The following is a 23,298-nucleotide window of genomic DNA, read 5'->3' on the forward strand; positions in this document are numbered from 1 at the left end:
TAGACTGTCTTGGTTTTCCTCTAGCCCCCGCAAAGTGAGGGACTCACTTTTTTTATCAACCTCGGATGTTTGATGTGGGAGCATCCTTGGTTCTTGGCAATCTTGCATCAACCAAAAACACTTACATTTCGGTTTGTTTTTCTATTCAGTTTGGCCTTGTAGTTTTAGTATTCTATTCTACGTTTTGCCGCATTTTCTTGCTGGATCTTGCAAAGTTGGATTTTGTTTGCGGACATGTCCGTCTACCTTATCCTAGGTCCATGTGTCGTTTGGATCTTTTTCCGGCAAGTTATCACTTTCGGGATATGGGACAGTTTTCTGACATGTGCAATTGAGCACTTGGACCTATTTTCTAATGGAGAATCTTGCAAATCATTTTCTTAGCTTGTGAAGCCTAATTTCGTATCCTCTAATGTTCCTTGGTTCATGGCCAACCTTCCCTTGGGTCCGCACATCATTCTATGTTGTTTCTGGAGGAATTATTTTGGCAGAAGCTGACCTTGTGGTTCTTCACGTTACACCTTCTTCATCGGTATTATTCCATCTTGGGCCGACACAGATCATCCTAGAGCTACGGATATCATATAAATTGATGTAATTTAGCATATGGAAGGCAGATATTTAGATATAGAATATTAATCAGAGGATTAGGAAATCCAGAGTTGGCTCACATTCTTTCTTGAGCTCAGATACTGTATTTGGAGCATGTTTGTAATCAGGCCTACATGCTAGATTTGAAAGCCGCATGTTGCCGACCAATTTGTATTTGAATTCAATGATATAATATAAGTCAGATTCTGCGTTGCCTCCATCAAATTGAGTTGCTTTTGTTGTGTTTACTCTTGCCGCACGGTCCAGACTGTTCTCCTTGAGGACCCTCCTATCTGTGACTGCACCAAAATCAATGAGAATACTTCCAACACATAATACTAAAAAGAAGTGTCTGCAATGTGTAACATGTAGTAGGTAAATAGTTTAAAGTCATAGTTAACTAATGGGGTGGCACATGCTTACTTTTGAAGTTATCACATAATACATATGATATACTTTTTATACTTGAAATAGGAAAAAATTGAGGGACATACTTTGAGCTATATAAAGGAGTTGTGAGCTTTTTTATATCTCACACATCACATGAAGGCTATTTTTTCAAAGAGTTGTATCTTTATAATAATGAGTCAACTATGAATAAAAAGAATTGCAACTCATGTACTCATTATGTGATGATTCATGATCTAGAAAAGAGGTTGAAACATTTTTTTGATAAATTTTATAAATCTTCTCAATATTCTGACTATGGATTCTACCATAAAATCAACAAAGGATTCGAGGAATGGTATAGTATTATTCCACTACCAGACCATCCAAGGCTGATGTTGTTTTAATAGTCATTAGTATCCCTTAAGGGAAAGTGCAGGTGTAACTAGGAGATTTTTTTTAAAGAACTAACCACCTCATAATAAGTTTTTTTTCAAACCATGGAGAGACATTCCCCTTTTCAATCAAAATGACAATAAATTGTCTTTACATGCCTTTTTTCTATTTTCTTTCAACTCATTACTCTCTTAAGAGATTATGAAACAACCCAAAGATTCCTCACCTTTTATTCTTTTCAAAGTAACAATATTAAATGGATAACAATTTTTGGATTGTAACAAGAAGTGGCAAACATCTAAGGTGACATGAGAATTGTCACTTTCCTATGAGTTGAATGTGCATACTTGATACATTAAGGGTTATAAAATATTTTAGGTGTAAGAGATAAAAAGGACTATGAGCCTATGTTAAGTGTATTTTGTACAAGACATTTATCTTTTCCTTTTTGAGGAATTAGTGTAAGACATTGATTATTGGATTAATTCAAATAATATCTTGTGTTTTATTGTTTACTTCATGATTTTTTTTTTTCATATACATTGGCTATGCTTTTGTTAAGATTATGTTTGTTGGTATTCAAGTAATATTATAAAATTTCCTATACAAATTCATCTTAATAAGGAATATTTCATGCTTAACATATGGATGATTTAATATTGTAAGAGAAGGCCGTGTAAACATTTTTTTTTAAGTATAATGGATGGTGTGAATTGTATTATTGTGTTTATGTTAAACACTTGACTTCATACACATGATAAACAATAATTTGAATATTTTGTAGTCCCCTACTCCATATTTTTTAAATCAACATTGCAATGAGATCAAGTTATTTATGTTAATCATCTACAATGAATATAATGGTTTAGAAGATAATTATAGTAATGCTATACATCTTTCATCTTATGCTTATAAATATGAGGATCTATATATTTGCACTTGGAAATTATTCCATTGTCTTGCTAGTACTGAAGATAATTGAGATTGTTGGTAGTAAAACTGGGTCTATAATTGTGTTAAAAGGGTTTAGTTCACCTAGTTGATAGTTTCAAAAGGATCAATCAAATTAGATGACCTTTAATACTTTATTATTTTAAAAATAATTTTAAATTATTTTATCCTTTGGGGTATGTGTTGGTGTTTCTAACTGATTGCCTAAGAGTTTCCTATGAAATAACCGATTTCTATCTATAGATCCTTAGATCAGTGGCCAATGAACAATATTTCAGCCAAAAGATTGAAAGATCTACTCTTTAGGCTTTGTAAGACCTATGTGGGTGTACCTTGCAATATTTGAATATATTGTACAAATATTGAAAAATATTGCTATTGTGCAAATAAACCTCAATAAATTCTAACTTGAATGCATATAAATCAACCCTGAATTGGATCCATTCATGGTTATTTAACACTATTATACTCAATTGAGAGTGAATTCTATTCTAATCTTAGTCCTATGAACAAAAAAGAAAAAATAGACTTGATATGAATGAACTTGTATATGAAATTTGACCAAACTATCAAAGATCGGTGCCTAATCTTGGGGAACAAAGTCAAAACACAAAACCTTTAAAAATTGCATGGATAATTGAATATTCTACCACTTGACCTAAACATTTTTGCATTGCACAAATTTATGCCTGCATCTCACTTCAAATTCTACTTAATGATCACCATCGTATTCCCCAAAATTCATTGAAACACATTTACATTATTTAATATTCTATTTGAAAAGAACCTATAAATACATCACACATTCACAATAACCTTGCAAAGACAAGTTAATATATCCTTGATCGAAAAAATCATACAAACTAGGAAAACACAAATGTGAGACAATTTGAAATGGATTTTCATCAATTTTCAAATATAGTGAATACAATCCATGAAATGCAAAATTATTGCAATATTGACTTTCTATTACTTAGACTCAGGCTCCTTCTTTACCCGCTTGGTTACAATATTTTAGAACCCCTTACAAGTGAGCTTGAATTCCCTTTTATAAAAAATGAAGGGAGCAAACAAGCTTCAGATCACTTGTACACATGTCAAACTCTGATTTGATTACAATATAATATACCCAAGTAATCTTTATTGTTAGAGCATATGTAGCCGTTAGTTGCTTTTTTACAACTAGTTATGCTTTTTTGCTTAAGTTCACTTAGGAGTGCTTATTTTAGTTGTGCATCTAATTGAGCCTTTATGCACTTGGCTAGCTAGAGTTGAGCTTTATTTAGCTCCTTATTCTTGCACTTTAGTTCTCCTAAATTTAACTTTGTGCTTTCTCTATAAGCATCTCATTGTACATTGTATATTCATTATGTCAATTAGATAATCAATATGATTTATCTTTCTGGATCAATGATCTTTTGGCCTTCATAGCTATTTTCTTCTCTCTTGTTTCATGGGAGGTGTTTGATTGCGAGTGATCTTCGAGAGCTATAGGGTTGAGAAATCAACTCTAACATGGTATCATAGCAAAACTATAATTCCATGTCCGTCTTTTTTAGAGATCTAAAATTTTTGAAATTAATTTGATTTGTGTTTGGTCGGCTTGGTGATTTTTTTTTGCATGTTGTTGGTGTGGCAGAGCAAGCGCTCTTTATTCTAAATTAGAGTTCATATTGCTTCATCTATTGTTGTTTCCCATTATACGCCCTTTTTGTAGGAAGTTTATGCCCTTTGGCGGACTATGATATTTGCATCGAAAGACATATTTTCTTGTGTCATGTTTTTTTTTTATCCTTTTGGCATGAGTTTGGTGACCTTCGTGGGAAGCTATCTTTGGTGTTTAAACATGCATGGTGAGGCCAAACTTTTTCGGCTCTTTTCTTTGCCCAGTGACGAAAATTTTCCAACAATTCTTGGCTATTCTTGCATGTAGTGCCCATTTTCAGTTTGAAGGCCTCTTTTGTTATCTTTGGTGTCGATTTTGATGCATGGGCGGTCTCCTCCTTTAGCAAAAGAAATAACACTACTCTATTTTGGTGGCACCTTCCTTACATGCATGTCATCGTGTTTTTTGAAGGGATGGTGGTGCTGAGTTTGGCTTTGGTTCTTCACTCCTTGCTTGCAACTATTACAATTTTTTTTCCAACGACTTGATCTTCCTATGCAGGCTTCCTTCCCAACAATTTTTGATTCAGATGTTGCTTCTTTTTTATCGGTCATGCTTTGTTGCAGCAATATTTGTTCTTTGGAAATAGTGGCATTTTCTATTGGGCATCAACATTTAGTGTTATCTCTTTGAATTTTTTCTTGGTGTGATATGCCTTTTCATGGCTAAGTTCTTGCCTCATGTCATGTTCCTTGCCATGATTTTGGTGCTCATGCTTTAGTAACCTCCTTCCCAAGTTTGGTGGTTTCTTTACACCTTGGACGACTCATGGTTTGGTTTTCATGCCCATCAACTCCATGCATTTGTCTTTTTTGCTCAGTGCCAACACGATTTCTGGAGGTGAATTTGATTTTCCATCCTAATTGGGTCGATTTGTTTGCATGTTTTTTTGCAGTTGCAATGGGTAGAGTTTTCTATTGCTTCGAGGTGAGTTCTTTTTGGGAGACTTGGATCGTATTTTTTGGCAATAGTATCTTATTTTCCCACCATGGCAATTTCTTGGTCACATAGACTCTTTTCGTCCATTTTTTACCTTTTTTAATGACATGGCCTTTCTTCTAGCCATGTTGCCTTTTCTTTGGGATATTGCGTACCCTAGTGGGCACTAATCACTCCATCTTGCTTTAAAGAGGCTTTTTTTTCTATTTTGTCACAATTTGGTCATTTTTGAGCATCTTTTGCACGCACATGTTTTTTTGTAGACACGCTAAGATAAAGTGTCAGTCTTGTGTATGGATTTTGGAAATTTTTTACATTCTATTGTGCCTTATTTTATACATGAACTATATTATAAAGTGGCATGGGGGGTTGTGTAGTGCCTTTTGTTTTTTCATTGTACCTTTTGTCCAATGAGTGTCCCTCCACAACAACGTTGAATCCCAGTAATTCTTGTCCCACGCGTGTGTGCATTGGTTGCATACCCTTTTTCAGTTGCAGGTACTTTCTTGAGCATATTCAAATTCTCCTTCATGAACTTCATGGTGACACATAGTTTCAGTGGACTTTTCATGCCTCTCCCTTGTCAAAATGATGGGGGGTTTCTATTGTTGGTGCTAATGCTTCCATGGTTTTGTCATGGAGGCAACTTTCCATCCTTACTTGATTAATGTTCTTTAGACTATTGGCACCTATATTTTTGACTAGCAGTTTTCTCTTGCATGGTTGAGTAATGTCGTTGGGGTCACTCATGTAGATTCATGTGCCATCTATATCTTCGAATGATAGATGTTTTTCCTTTGTTTCCCATCTGAGTGTTCGAGTAGTGTCATTGGGGGAACTCATGCAAATTGTTTTCTTCTTGATCCTGGTCATCAACTTGGTTTAAAAGGAGGTTCTTCATTCAGTGCTATAACAATTATCATTTGACAGTTGTATGCAACTTCTTGTGCTTCGAGGATGTTCTTCATGTTTCTATTTTTTTTGGGACACTTTTCTTGGAGGCTTCTTAGTCTTTCATTATTTTTTTAGTTGTTCATGTTATTTTAATTCATTGCATCTCTTTCTTTTGGAGAGGGGTTTTTTCCCATGAGGTTTTTCTCCTTTTCTCCACTTAGAGAAACTTTATTGGTTTGTACATGGGTACCTAATCAGGCTTTTTGTTGTTGGGACCCATTTTTGCAATTTTGCATTTAGAATTTTTCTACTCACCCTAAGTTTCACTTAAGGGAGAGCATATGTAGCTATTAGTTTATTTTTTATAACTAGTTATGCTTTTTTGCTTAAGTTCACTTAGGAGTGCTTATTTTAGTTTTGCATCTAATTGAGCTTTTATGCACCTAGTTAGCTAGAGTTGAGCTTTATTTAGCTCCTTATGCTTGCAATTTAGTTAATCTAAATTTAGCTTCATTATTTATTTATAAGTACCTCATTGTACATTGCATATTCATTCAGTCAACTAGATAATCAATACGATTTATCTTTCTGGATCAATGGTCTTTTGACCTCCATAGCTTTTTGCTTCTCTTGTTTTGTGGCAGGTGATCTTCAAGTGTTGTAGGGTTGAGCAATCAACTCTAACATTTAAATTACCCAAGAGAAAAATTATTTGTTCTCTTGGGAGGTAGATGCAAATATAATTGAATTATTGTTGGAAGATGTTGATTTGGCTTGTCGTTGTAGCATGCTGAGGTGTTGCATCTTTGATTACTTTGTTGATAACAAGATTTGTTGCTGGTGAAATGGTTTGGGATGAAGTGGAAATTGCATGTGATTGAAATAAAGATAAAACAAGTGACACATGATAATTGTCCTAATGAAATGACCAATACACTAAAATCTAGTTGACTGATGGATCTGCATTTCAATGAACAACTAGCTCCCCTAAATCTGCATGAGGCACCTATGATCAGTTGATATGGCAAGGTCCTCATTTATACAACTGCGTTGCACTAGAAATGTAGTTTGTCCCTCCTTCCATGGTGTCTTTATTTCATTCTTCTTTAATTGTGCAATATTTCTGATGCCATTGTGCTTCTTCAGGTGTCACATGATCAAGGTTCAACTCATGAAGAGTTACCAAGTCATTTTGATCTATGCATTTTGATCATCCCTTTATTTTCAACCACAGACCCTTGAATTCTAGAGTGATGATGAACTCATCATTTGATAAGAATTTAGAAAAGGCTATTCTCCACTATCATCCATCTAATCAAAAGGAATAGGGGCACCCACATTTATTTTTTTCTATGGCTCTTTGTCTGGAATAATATACCTTGTAGGAGACTTTAGAGGTTGTTCTACCTCTTTCTCTGTGGATAAATCTTGTAGTGTATGAGCAACCTCTTCAGTGTCACCAATTTGTTTTGATACTTCATATGACATAATTGGTGCCACTAATATTTGCTATGGCAAATCTTGTGCAATTGACTCATCAAGTAACTCTCTCTCTCTCTCTCTCTCTCTTCGGTTAGCCATCAACTCTTCCAAGCTTGGGGGCATGTGTGCTAAAACCTCTTCTTCCAGAGATGGTACGTTGGGAGGTGTTGATTGAAATTTTGTAAACTAGGAAGGTTTACAAAATGTGGATTTCAATTACAGTATGATGAGATTGAATCTCTCCTCACAAAGGGGAGGTTTCCTTCTTATTGCAATAAGACAATTAGTATCTTTCTATCTCCTAAACTATTCTAGGGTGTTACAATAACAATATTTTTTATTTTTTTAGAATAAGTGTTAGCCTAACTCTCTTACTTCAGAGTAGACTTTCTCCTTTGCAACAAATAACAATTGCAAGATACTAATCTAAGAAATAATAACTAATAATACTCCTAGTTAAATAAAAGAATAATTTGAAGATGTACCAGTGATTCTTTACAAATCGATAAGACCACTGTAAGCCCAAAGTCTTATATGATCTTTTCTTTACTAATTCCTGGAACTTATATTGCAATATACTAGTAGCTCAAAGTCTTACATATACATCACAATCCTTTCTACTCTAAACAAATAATTTGGTACAACACAAAGTCTTTACCTAATTACCAAGCACATATAATTGATCCACAATAAACTACTATAGCACAAAGTCTATAATACTTCACAATAATAAATCTAATAGCTTCTTACAATGCACAATTCAATCTCTAAAGATATTATGATGAGAATGGCATAAAAACACTCGCACATAAAACAAAGTGCTATTAAGACAAATATTGGAGAACAAATTTCTTTCTTTATTGATTAAATTTCAGATTTTCACTACAAGCACAAATTCTATGATAGCTCTCCAATCTAGTAAAGTTTCAATGCATTAGCCAAAATATGATAATTTACAATGAGAGCTCTCCTTTATATAGAGAAGAGGTATCGGCAAAAATAGGAAATCTACAACTAACTTGACTTATTCAAAGTACAATCCTATTTGACTTAGGACATGCACTTTCTTTACATGAAAACTACATATGTACAAGTAGACATATAAATTATAAAAAACAAAATGCAATCAAAAACACTAAAACTAATATAGAAAATACTAAGTGTCATGTGACACTTCCTCATCTTCATCAGAATTATTCTTCAAAAATTGCTCGAACTTTCTAAGGGCCTCTTTCATTGGTGACTCATTAGGTCCAATAATACAAATGGAGCTATCATGAGCTCTGGTGACTGAATCGCCAATACTGACACACCCCTTTTTGTGCTTCCTAAGAAGAGATTTGAGATTGTCCAGGATAAGTTGAAAATATATTAGTTTGTCAATAGAAGGGAGTGAGAAGTCTTCCTTATCAATTTTTGTACTAACTAATAGACTGAACTCTTGGATCATGGTGTCAATTGGTAGAAGCTTTTGGTCTTCATCAGCTAGTTTACATGGAAACTCAGATATTTTCTTTATAATCTTGAGCCTTTTCTCATGACAATCTTTCTGATACTTCTGAAGATCTTTGACTAGTTGTTCAAATGCATCCATTTTGTATTCCAGAGCCTCCTATTGTTCAACATACATTTACCAAGTGGGAATCAATTTACTATCAACAAGTACATCCAAATCAAAATCCTCAAGCTTTAGCCAATCATCAAGATCTTTTTCTTGTTCCTATATTCCTTGTGATAAATGATCTAGTGTTTGATCCAATTGGGATTTTACACTATCAAGTTTATTCAACAATTTGATTGTAGAACTCAAGAGATGAGTTCCTTGAGACAACATTTTGTCTACCCATTCTACCATTTCTTTCCCATGTACCACAGTTTGCTCAACCCTTTTCAAAACTTCTTGATCAATTGAGGAGCCAACATATTCAATCATTTAAGAAGATTGAGTGATCTTACATATCACAAAAGTGAGTTGTTCAAATTGAAGTTTTATCTTATCTTTTGCTTCTTTATCCTTGTCATATCTCTCGATCAAGGCTTCAAGTGTTGATTGAACATCCTCTTTTGCACTCTCATGAGTTTTCTTTCCGAGATCATGTCACGAATCATTTTATTTAATAATGTGCAATTTAAAGATGTAATGTGATTTTGAAATTTAAAATAGATTAGATCATTCATAATCTAGTATGAGGAAATATAGTATGCTTTTTACTCCTGCAATTGATATGAAATTCGACATTTAATATTCTTTTGGGTTTGTCAATACCGATAAATTTTTGAGTGCAAGTAATGCAGGATGAGGTGAAGGAGGTCAAAGGCGAGAACACGAATCAGGTAGAATTGCTTTTAACTAAATGACTTCGATGGAAAAGGGAATCTCTCACACACCACAATAGAAAAGTTTGTTTGTGCAATTGTGACTTCTTCAATGTATGATTTTGTATTAGAAACAAAATGATGTGAGTAATTGGTAACCGTTACATTGATTTCGTCTATAAAAGTGAAAATTAGTTTGCTATTTAGAGTTATGAAATTTATCGACTTAACGTTCTTTATTAAGATGATTTAATGTTCTAGGAAAAGAGAATGCAAATATAATTTCATTTATATTTAATTATATGGAAAAGAGATTGTGTTTACAATTATATGAAATTTGTATGCATGAAATTTCGATAATTGTTTTATAATTTGTCTTATTTAAAAAGTGATTAAGATAAATTTTATTTTCAAATTGAAATATTATGTTTCAAATATTCTTGTTTATGATTTAAGGATTATATATATATATATATATATATATCATCTTTATTTTTAAAACATTTTTACAAATAGAAATAAATAAATCGGACATTAATATATATATATATATATAAATACAATTAATTTATATCCTAATGTTTTAAATAGGTTTTCTTTTTCATTTAAAAAAAACCATATTACAAATATATTAGTATATATTATTGTTTTATTAAATATTCTAATAGAAAAAGGTGGCGGGTTGATAGGGTAGTCGACTGTTTGAAGCCGAAGTTAGAGCCGTTTTGGTCAGCTTGGTAGTCGACTTCCTCCACCCACGGTAGTCGTTGTCAAACCATTAACGCAGGCCAAAGCACGATGGGGGACTTAACACTCCCACGACCCTTGGTGGGTGACTTGGCATGCAACCCGATCCTCGGTGGATAAGCTGAGAAGTTGACAGTTAATGTAAACTCCTCCATGATCCATGCGAAGCATCGACTCATGCAGAAATCAAAGCTCCAACTGAAACCATTGCAAAGTTTAAACAATAAAAAGTCTCAAGCTTGCCACAAAACGAGGGTTGTATTTAATTTAAAGACATGCATGGAGATTACAGTTACAACCAACTAATAAACTTGACAACAGAAATAATGGTAACAGTAAATAAGGACCAAAGGATAGCATCAAACGTAGCTCAAGATTAGAGTAAATAGACGTATAAACACACACATTTTTTATTCATTCTTTCTCACATGGAGAGGAGCGATAATTTCTTGAAGGGAAGGTTAGAATAGTTGGAGAGAGGAGAAGATATTTGGATAATATCGTAGAGATTGAGTGATAAAGATAGTTCGATAGAGATATAGTTGGATATAGAGGTAAGAATAGTTGGATAGAGAGATAGTTGGATATAGAGGTAAGAATAGTTGGATAGAGAGATAGTTGGATATAGAGGTAAGGATAGTTGGAGAGGGAGAGACTTGCGATCAAGGCGTGGAATCATTTGACGAAAGAACGACAAGGTCAAAATCTTACAAACCACTCTAAGTTTCCAAGAGGTTAGAATCCTTTGTTTATGTTTTATTTTATTTGTTATGTTTGGTATAAAATGTGTACAAATGGAAGTTTAGATAATAGGTATGTATGTCCAAATGGGTAGCAATTATTATTATCTTATTTGAAATTCTTTGTAAACGATTGTGGAATAGAAGAAAAGAATTTAGAGAAAAGATGTTGTTAATATCGTATTTTGCACAAAAAAAATTAGTTCTAATTCTATTTTAAGAATGTTTTTGCGCATTTTTGGTTATATATGAGATTAATTTCATACATGTATAACACCTTCTTTTGTATGTACCTTATTTAGTTGAAAGATTGATTTTAAGATCATTGCTTATAAAAGTTTATCGTTTTCCAAAATATGAAAGATTGTCTTTGATAGATATATTAGACAAGTAATGATTAGTAAGGAAAAATGATACCTCTATTTTTGTTTTAAAAGAAAGATTGTATTCTCAATGGAATTTGTGTTTGAGGGAATCAAGCTAGGGTTAAGCTTGAGTTAGAAAATTTACCTTTCGGGACGGGTGCCAAATGTGGATGTTTTAGGGAGAATAGTTGCTTTTTCCAACTATTATTTGGCTGTGCATGGCATATACTCGGCCGAGTTATTGTTTGAATTATCCGTAGAAAATGATGGAAATTCCTTATTTATGCTCTCTACCACATCCTAGTATGATAGCGAATGCTTGTTTCTTAGAATGAAGTAGGAAAAATGAAAATGCATATATTATCTAGGCATGCACCAGATTCCCTCTTGCTTTCTAATTCTTTGGTTAAACCAATTCGTGCAGGGTCAAGTATTTTTGATTGACCAAGAATTCCGGGGAAGCGTAAGCTTCAAGGTTGGGCGAAAAAAGTGTCTGCTTCTTGTTCTCGTCTGCGTTCAAAAGACAGAAGGAAGCGACTCAGACTAAAGATTGACGGATGCATCTTCTTGTATATTCTTAAGGCAATTTGGAAGCCTAAGTAGGAAATAAGAACTTCTTAGTATTGGATATTGTATTATTCATGTGCATTATAATGATATATCTATGAGTGTTCTTATATCCATATTCGATGTTTGCTTATATCTTGAATAAAATATGCTTAGAGATTGAAATTTAAGTTTATTTATGGATAAAGAGTAGTTTAGGGTTAGATCCTAGATTGACGTCTTTACATTTTTGGTATTAGAGCCTAGGTTTATAACACTAGGACCTATATGAGTCACTTCGCTAAAATACATCTGGAAATTAATAGCTTTTTGTTTAAACATTATAGAAATGGTTCGTACCAAGCAGACAACCCGAAAGTCAGTAGCAGGGTATGCCCATTACCTGAGGGTTAAAAAGGATCCTCAATCACCTGTCAAGCCGGTTTTGGATGACGCCCCTTTTGAAGTGAAACAAGTCCCATAAGAAAGTGTTGTAATACCTTCTGAGATGAATATCCCTGAAAAAGAAAAAGAGCCTGAGTTGGAATATTCACCTATAAGGCCAATAGTAATCAGTTCTGAAGAATCCGAGGAGTATACCCCTCTAAGTGAGACTGAATCAGAAGGATTTACCCTATTAAGTCCTAATGAGTCGAAAGAATCCACTCCCCTAACTCCTTCCGATGAGTGATGTAACATGTTACAACACTTCAATGAAAATGTCTTTCCTTCTATTACCGAATAAGGATGTAATCCCTTCTACTATAAAATAAAGATGTATTCTCTTCTATTATCAAATAAAGATGTCTTCTATTGTATTTTGAGTTAAAAATTGTGTATTCCTTAATGATATCTATATATATACTTTGAACCTAACTTATATAGTAAATGGGAAAGAAGTAGAATTAAATTATTTGATATTGTTATATTTTAAATTTATATTGTTTTTCTTAAATATTCAATAAGAGTATTAAACTCTCTAGTTGCTTTATAAGGCTATAAGTTAGGGAATATTATAAAAGTTACAAAAGATGTAACATTGCAAATATGTCTCTTATCACTAAGAATTATCAATATCTCCCTGTTGCAGAATTAATAAATATAAATGGCCTCAAGAACCACAAGGGCGGGGTCAAGTAATGGGAACGAAAGGTTAGATCAAATTCTTGATCTGCTCAATCAGCAAAGTGCAAGGATGAATGATCTCGAACAAGAGGTTCGAAGGGTCAGAGAAGTCCGACTGGAAGCCCCAAGGGTTGAGGAGCAACCCGACAACCAAGCCAGAATAGAAGAAGAGCTGGCAAAGGATTTCAAAAGGATAGCCCCGCCAAAGTTTGATGGAAAAACAATTGGCGATGGTGCAGAGGCATGGGTAATTGAAATGGAGAAATATTTTGGTCTCCGCAACATGTCAAATGAAACCAAGGCAGTTTGGGCTGCTTATCAGTTGTCTGGTGAAGCTGCTACTTGGTGGGACAATGAAAAGTCAGAAAGGAAACTACAACCAAGAGAGATCACTTGGGATTTGTTTTTACAATCCTTCAGGAAAAGGTGGCTTCCACAGTTATTCTTCGACAAGAGGATGACAGAATTTCAAAACTTTACTCAAGGTAGTATGTCGGTAACACAGTACTGGGAGAAATTTACTAATATCCTTAAGTACCTTAAGTATGTTCTGCAATACCAGATGGATGAAAGGTTCCGCATTCGGAAGTTCATTTTGGGTTTAAGAACCCATATAGGAGCGGAGGTGGATATCCATAATCCATTAACTATGGTGGAGGTATTTGAAAAGGCGACTAAGCAAGAGCAGAAGTTACAGCAGTTGGGGAACCTCCGAAAGAATGAGAACAACCGACTGAATTTTGGGAATAGAAATTTCCAAAGGAATCATAGTAGCAACAATCGACAGATAAGAAATCTTAAGAGGGGACCCAACACCCAGGAAAAAGGAAGAGCAAATCAGGATGGAAATAAGAAAGCAAACAACAACACCAATTCTTGATAGAATATGGACAGAGGAAGGTCAGGTGGCCATCCTGGTCCTAGGGATGGGTGTTATAATTGTGGAGGGAGTCATTATGCCTCCAATTGTCCACAACGTACCCCAGCACAGAGAGGATCATATTCAGAGATGACTTTCTTCTTTCTTTTTGGGGATGTTGATTGTAACTAAGGAGGGAGAGTGGAAGTTGCTTTTGTGAAAGCCACTGTAGTTTGAAATGACATGTCCTGTTGAGAAATTGAAGTAGATACAATACTCTATATGAGTCATTACAATCGAAGGAATTTTTGTATCTGATGTGCTAAGAAGGGCTTCAAACATGAAATTATCAAAATCAAGACATGCCTAATCAAGCATAGTAGTCGTTACTTCTAAAATACTTGGAAAAGAGGAAAGAGAACTAAAAACATTGGTCACATTATCTTGATGTGTATCCAAGGCAAGCTCAATTGAAATAACAGGAGTAACATTGGAAACAATAGTGACCAAGGGAGTAGTATAACTCTCAGACAAGGAAGAAATAATAGAAGTACCTGTAATGACTTGAGGAGTTGAAGCCTCAAAATTCATCTCTTGAGTAGATGTTTTCCCTACTTTCAAAGAAGGCTCTGAGAGATTTTCTTCTTGAGACCCTTCTTCAGGTTCCTGTTCCTCATCGATTTCTACAACATCTACTTGTTTCGGTGGAGCTGCTTCATCTTTATATTTCTTTTTCTCTTTTCCCACTGTAAACTTTAACTTAGGACCTTTGTTAGGAGTAGAAGGATCTTCTCTATTTTTGGTCCTCAACTTTGATTTCTTCCTTGGAGGCCCAATAGTATCTTCCTCGAATCATGTTTTGAAAGGTTTTAATTTAATACCTTTCTTCTGTAACTAGACATTTGTATTTGCAAGTACATGTTGGAAACTTTCTCTAATGGAAGTAGATTCTTTTTGTGACCACTGGATTCTAGGAAGTGGAGTTTCAATAATTTTATTCCGAGAATTCTTTGGGTCCACTATATCATCTGAGTCTTCCATGGTTTCAAAAATGTCTACAAGATCCAAGTTTTCAATATGCTCAAGTGTAAGCTGGCTATAATCCAACCTTCTCACATCATCCCATGAACATGAGTATAGGTCTTTTTGAGTCTATTTTTCATGCCACGGTAATCAAAATCTTCCCTTCTCTTGAATCTTTTCATTGTCACCCACTGCATTTCATTTTCCATTTGTTTAACCCTGTAGGATGTGATAAATGAATAGTGACCTATCTCAAGAGGGAACTTGAAACCAGATTTATGTGCTTCTGATTGCTGACCATGGAATATCATAATTTGCCTATTAAGTTCCATAAGGATGATCTTATCACTTGGGTACCTGGGTAACATGAAGGGCTCACCTTCATATCATCCAATCTTGGTAAATGTGAAAGTGGGAAATTGGAGAAAAAGACAACCATATTTCTTCACTTCATCTCATGCCTTATTAGAAACTCTTCTCTTTTCCAAGGTTGGATGTAATGAACACATTAGTGCTCCAAAGAAAGCATTGTTGACCCTTGAGATCTGATTCAAGTTTTGCTTATAGGTCAACTATGGGTAATACTTGTATATTGGGACCACATTCTTGTCCCCATTTGTTGTGAAACTTAGGAAGTGTTCCATTGAGGCAGCTGCATACACCAAGTATGAGGTCATATAGAATTTTATAGTAGTGTTTACCTGCGATAGATGTTCATAGATTGAGTCATTGATTAATTCCCCTCAAAAGATCATATCTTTGTCTTTCCTAATAATCTAAATGAAATGATACATACATTCTTGTAGCATTTTAGATGCTAGCAAACCCCTAACTCTACTTAGGAGAGCAACCATATCTCCTATCTCTTCTCTAAAATCGCTCATGTTGAGATATTTAGGACATCTAGTAGTTGTGGGCCTAGATGCCTCTAGTAGCATGGAATTGATGCCCTTCTTACATTTATTAGTTTTCTTATCATAGTAATCATGAGCCATATCAAAGTTTATATCTATATACTCCTCTGCATTAGGACATTTGAAGATTCTATGGAAGAACTCTGCATCTAGCCTAATTACCACCTTACCATTAGAAGTCTTTAAAATTCTTGTTTCTTTCTCAAAGTGTGCTGCAACTGTGAACACAAAATATGGGTCACGAGCCACTACTGGAAAGGATGCCACCAAATGTAGTCCACTCTTGACAAGTGCATACATGTTGTAGCTTATGGTTGTTTCTCTGTTCTTTGTAGGAAGTTGACCATATCCACATGCCCAATCTTAATGTCTTTAAGATCTTTGACATTGGAAGAGACAAAGCCCTTCGGGAACATATTGAGATACATCTGATATTTATACTTCATGATTTTTCCAGGTGAGGCCTTTGACATCTAGTATTGAAAATCTACTTGAATAAATCTTAATATATTAACAAATTTCATTTTATGAATAGACTTGTAAATCGGGTTTCAAAACCCGATTTATAGCTCAAAAGGGCTGAAATCTTGTAAATCGAGTTTCAAAACCCAATTTACAAGTGTTTCTAGGATAAAAACAACAAAATTGCAAATCGGGTTTTAAACCCAATTTAGAAGTCTAGGGGTGCTATTTGCAAATTGGGTTTTAAAAATCGATTTGCAACATTAGGTAATACTAGAAAATCATTGAATCTTGTTCATCGAGTTCTGGAACCCAATGAACACACCATTAAAAGGGTTGGGATGTTCAACAGTTGTTGATCAGGGTTTAAAACCTGACCAACATGTTATGTATGTTGGTCGGGTTTCAAACCCCAACCGATATGCATCATGTGAGTAGAACAAAGAGTTTGTCTATCAGGGTTTAGAACTCGATAAACATACTTTACATGTTGGTTAGGTTCTAAACACTGTCCAGCATATAAGGATAACATAGGTTTTATTTTAACAAAGAATGAATCTTTATGTTGTTGTTGGCCAGAGATTTGAACTCAACCAACAATCCTTTGGTCAAAATCAAAATGAAATGTGATGGACATGATTCAAATCCCGCCTAGCACAAAGAATGTGCTGGCTACGATTCAAATCTCATCCATCACATTCAAAAGGAAAGGGCAACCATATTTTTTTTTCCAATCAACAATTTAAGTGTGTTGATCGAAAGAACAAAATCAAACAGTCAAATACAAAAGAGAGATGAAACACAACAAAAACTAAAAATCCTAAATGGAACAATAAAAGTAAAACATACCTGCAAGAGAAAACTAAAAGCACGATGAAAAAGATTTCTCAAAAATATGAAACGTGATGCTTGAATGGATTCGGTAGCAGTTGGAGAGGAGAAATAGAAAAAATCAAATGGGGAATGAAGAAAATGAGTTAAAAAATGCAAAAAGAAGAGTTATAAAACAACTCAAATTCTAAAACCAAAATCATAAATGCAAATACCTGCATCATAAATACGGTGCACATCAAGTTTTAAAACTCAATATGCATTGAGTTGCACATCGGATTTTAAAATCCGATTTGAAACTAGAAGGCAAAAAAGAAAAAAGTAAAAAGGACTTGTAATTTGGGTTTTAAAATATGAATTACAATTTTAATCACAAGTTTATGTGCAATTCATTTTTTAAAACCTGAATTACAAGTCATGGCAAAAATGACCAACTTATGACTAAAAACTAATTGAAACTACTCTGAACTTGCAATTATGAATTATGAAGAAAACTCCAAGAAGCCAAAACTAGCCTCAAGGAGTAACTTAGAGAACTCAAGCCATGATTTAGCAAAATTTTATAGAGGGACCTTAAATTTTGAATAAATTCAGAATTGAAGACAATAGGAGGCTCTTGTTCAATCCCATGTGGCATATTTTTGGATACTTCTTCAAGCACTTGTGTTTTTGGTACAAGATTTTATTCCACATTGGTCTCTTTCCATTTGATGCAACACTTCCAATTTAAATACTCACAAAATTTCTAATCATGAGCTCAATCCTTTTGACCTCATTCTTCTTCTAAAGATAAAAGCCTAAGAACCTTGGGTCCCACTTCTTTCTTTTTATTTTAATGTTAAACAAAATGGTCCATTTTTCATTCTTTGTAAAACTTCTCCCGAATAATAATAATTCCTTATTACATTTTTAGCATAACACAATTCATGGAGATAATATCCACTGTTCAAACATATTTATTTTAACCAATTCATAAATCCTTCATGGTCATAGTTTCTCCTTTGTCTAAGTTTAAGATAATATCTACTATTTATATGGTTCTACAACTCTTCTAGGGTATAAGCACCAATAGAGAAGTCATAAATTCTAGAAAAAATAATCTGGGAGACACATATACAGGCAATTGATGTGGTGCATGCCGGAAGCCATATATCTTAGTAAGGGTATAATTTGGAAAGAAGAACTAGTCACCATGGTTGTATTCACTAGCTTCATGAATCCTTTCTGCTTTAGGTCTCATCGGTTGCATAAATCTTTTAGGAATCCTATCTAAAACAAAATCACACTATTTGACCACCTTGACAAAGAAACATTCATGAAAAGTTAGAAAGTTACATTTTTTACATTGATTGTCCCATATATAGCACCGTCTCTATACAGGAAATGTCTTTCCCTCATTATCAAAGAATTTAAGCTTCATTTTATCACCCCATTCATATTTATGATGATACAAGATTAAATGGTATAAGAGGGAGTAGTACTTGAAAAAAAACTATTCTAGCATGCTCTCTCACCTTAATCGGTCCTTAGTCAATATCCTCAATATATGACAAAATCATATTCAAGGTTGACATATTTTTGCTAGATCCTCATTACCATCATCATTATTTCAATTGACATGTTTTTTTTAGGATCCTTTCCCAAAACTTGACATAAGGCATAGTATGCTTTAAAAATATAGTTTTCAAACTTGGTTAGCAAGAAGGGCTCCTCTGAATCAAATACAACTATCCTCCTATTGTCATAATCCTTCTTTTTGAAAAGAGGCACTTCATTTGCCTTGAGTGTTCTTTTTTGCCTCTCATAATCCCCTTTAAACTTAAGAAAGTTTATCTCAATTTAAGCTTGCCTACTCAGACCAAAGCATTCAACAATTGCCACTCTACTTACATCAACCAAAATTGTTCCATCATGATTTCCGTAGTTTTAATTGCATAAGCATATCTCCTAGCTAGAAACCTAATCAAATCTAGTTCTATGAATATATCAAGGACAACCAATTTTGCTCAGTCAAGAGACCAAGGATAAGATAAAGGAATTGGTTCATTTCTTCTCTGGTAAAAATAAGACAAGAGATCCCACCCAAAGATAGGAAGGTTAACATTTCCACATTGTGCATAGTTGTCTTTCAACTCTCCCCTATACCTCTAGTCCATGCTTGATTTTGGAAGAAACACTAATATATTTTTGGTAATATAATGTTTTATCCTCCTCTTGAGTAGTCTACACTACAATGGCCATGGGTTTATCCTCCGTGGGAGTCAACTCTTTCTTTTTGCGAGGGGCTTAGGGTTTTTTAGGTGTATGCTCTTGTGAGATAGAAGTAAGGTCTTTATTTTTATGGGAAACCCTAGGATTTTTTGGTTTATTTTCAACCTGGTTTGCACTAGGTTCTTGTGGGACTTCATCCTCCTTGAACACAACTTCTTTCCTTTTACAAAATGACTCTCCTTTCTTAGACATCTTGATAGTTTACACTGGCTAGGGTTTCACTTATCTCTATTTTTCCTAAGAATTACATAACACTAAAACATGGAAAACCAATGCTTCTGTCACAATTATGATAATTATGATAGAGACAAGATTGGCAAACTTGTTCAATTGATTTCCTAAAACCATCACATATTAGTTGTATGAAATTATTTGTATCATCATAGTGCTCCTCTTTCAATTTCCTTGAATGAGAAGTGAGGAAAAAGAATTGATTTACAGATTAATTCTTGTCAAACTTCTCTTTAATTTAGGTCTTGTCTTCATTTATTGAACTCACGCCAACAATTCAAATTAGATAGACATGCATGCCTTTGAATTTGAGCCATAGATGATGTAGGGTGTTCATAATGAATGGTGAAGATTGGTCACATTCATTTTGACTTTCACTAACTAAGCATTGTCCTCCACGGTGATAGTGCCATATCACCAGTGTTTGGGCCCACATACTCGCACAAATATTACCCCGTGTTCCCGCGAGTTACCTACATGCCACCTCATTCCTCCCGCGGGGGCACAGGTTAGAGCTAACATTTATGTCTATATGACTCATGTTATCCTGTGTTCATGTGGGTCTCGAATTGTCTTCACTTTTACACCCACAAGTGTGCGTGGTAAAACTCTATTGCCTTGCATCAATTTGTTCTTAATTACTCTGCTTCACCATGACTATCACCTTATATTCGTTCTTACTCCAACGGGGGTGACTATCACCTTATATTCGTTCTTACTCCAACGGGGGTGTGGGGTGAAAGAAACCTACATATATTTCATACCTCGTCTTCCCGTGACAACCATCTGTTTTAAGTCATTCAAATTGCGGGGTAATGGGGGTAGAGATTACTTGATCAAACATTGCAACATGTGGAAAATGAAAAGAATTAATAAATGGGGGGTGTGGTTGTGCCAATAGGACTTAGCAAATGTTAAACAAATCTAAACATTGAACGATACAAACTGAAATTGTCGGTAAGTGGATTAAAATCTAGCATAAAGGACTTGATTATCACACATTTCAATGGGCTCAGGTTACAACTTAAAGGCACGAGTGACTTATTAACCTGGTCAATGAATATATACAACAAAAGGAAGAGGAAGCCAATTAGGGCATATGAATTAACCCTAATAACATTCAAAATCAAACTTGGTTAGATTTCAAGTGAATTTTAGCATTCCTAAAAATGACTCTAGTTGGGGATGATTGATCACTCAGATCAATGCAAGAATCCAAAATTCTGGGGGTAGACCAAGCTTAATAGAAAGAAAACACACAAGAATATGAACAATATTTACAGTAAATTTACTATGCATGGACATAAAGTTTTAAGAAGAGAAGTGCTCTAGGAATTTTCCATGCACTAGATATTCTAGGATTTCACCTTCCATATTCTATAGAAAATATGAATCCTCTCCCCCATTCTTATTAGTGATGTAAAATGGGTCCAACCATAGTGCTTCAAATTTTCCATGTTTGCCCTTTTCTTGGCCTCTTGCATGCCACGTTAGAACCATGCCATCAATATTAAAATTTATGTTAGAAGTCCTTTTGTTAAAGAGGCATTTTCTTTGTTGTTGTAACTTTATATTCCATTTTTGGGCCTTGCTTCTGACTTCATCCAATTCTGCCAATTGTGTTGGCAACAATGAAGGAAAACTGAGAGGGAGGGTGAATCAGTTTTCACCGGATTAAACAATTTAAGCACAAATTCAAATCTGATTAACTGCAGCAAGAACAAAGATAAACACAATAACAACAACATACATAACACCAAGATTTTGACGTGGAAAACCCTGTTAAGGGAAAAACCACAATAGAAACCTACCCACAATAAGATGATACTCTGTAGTAGTATGTGAAAATATTAAAATGGGGAATGCACATGCATCCAGGCACACTGCCTAGAGATCATTGCTCAAAAACTAGAAGGGCTACAACCCTGAGGAAGTCTCACTGCCTTACAAAGATCGGACAACCATCTGATTTGGATGAACGGAAAGAATAACATCTCCAAATGCCTGATGACAATTTGGTTAAGCACATTTGTCTGCCCTGCAACACACTCTACTCTACACTTCACACTGAAAGATGAATTCGCTTGTTCACACATACACCACTCTCTGATAATGCAAACACAACACCTATATCACAATTACATGATTATGACACCTATTTATACAAATCATCAACCTTGACTACAAGGTCGGCTCAACCCTTAAGACCTAATTACATCACACGATACAAAAATCAACCACCAGACCAATACAATGCCATGACGACATAACATGAACCCAAATCAAATCCACAAACACGCAACACTACCATAAATCTTGCCAAGATTATCCGCAACACACTACACCACCAAAAATATCATATAACATGAAGAACAACACAGAACTCATAAGATCTTCAATAATGCGCACAATGATCAATGCAGACTAGAAAAACAAATAGGACACGATTAGGAAACACCAATAAGCACATTAGAACCATCCACAATAGCTGCACCAACACCACTTAATCAAATCTTCATCGATCAACATGCCGATACTCAAAAACACTCAACAACAACAATTAGGACTATAAAGATAACTTGCAGAGCACCAAATCACGAACCATCTGAATTGAAGATACACATGAACATCCCAAACACTCTCCCAAATCTGTAACTCAAGATATGATCATTCCGGAGTAAAATGGATCAAATACCAGAACACTGCATCATTGAACACTGAAAAACCAATCCTCATACCAATATCCATAACTCGATCAAATCACCACATATCATCATGAAACCAACATTGAATCAACTAGAGATACTTATTACTGAAATCAGTAATCCACACCAACACATCTGCAACATACCACCTGAAACAACCAAACCAACTCTCTGCAATACCAAAACATGTGAATATGTTGACGTCAATGACAACAACATATCCTAGCAGTAACACTATCCAACAATATCCCCATTTGGAATTGATGGCAACATATGAATATGAAAAACAATCAATGCAAAGAAAGAAATCAACATCAACAATCTCCCCCTTAGATCATGCACACAAAGCTTCCAAGATAAGGCATTTTTTCACATGCATCTCTTCCCCTTTGACAACAATGCTAAAGACACAAAAATCATTAATCTCTCCCCAAACACAAACCACTGAACCACACACTGACTACTCCAGCAGCATAGCAACACTTGCTCATCAATCCTGATAAGAAGATAAGACTATGAAGTCCATCAGATTGATGCATCTCAATGCATCTAGTTCTCATCAGGAGGGGTAGAGACCCCTAACTTATCTCTCAGATATACAAATGTATATGCAGGCAAAGGCTTAGTAAAAATATATGCAATCTGATCCTTTGTAGATACATACTCCAATTCAACTTCTTCCTCACTAACTTTCTCTCTCAAGGAATGATACTTGATTGATATATGCTTTGCTTTAGAATGCAGTATCAGATTCTTGGAAATATTAATAGCACTTGAATTATCACAATATTTAACAATAGGCTCATCATAAACAACTCTAATGTCCTTCAACATTTGCTTCATCCAAACTAGATGAC

The sequence above is a fragment of the Cryptomeria japonica genome, chromosome 11 (assembly GCF_030272615.1).
Source record: "Cryptomeria japonica chromosome 11, Sugi_1.0, whole genome shotgun sequence".
In the NCBI taxonomy this organism is placed as follows: Eukaryota; Viridiplantae; Streptophyta; class Pinopsida; order Cupressales; family Cupressaceae; genus Cryptomeria; species Cryptomeria japonica.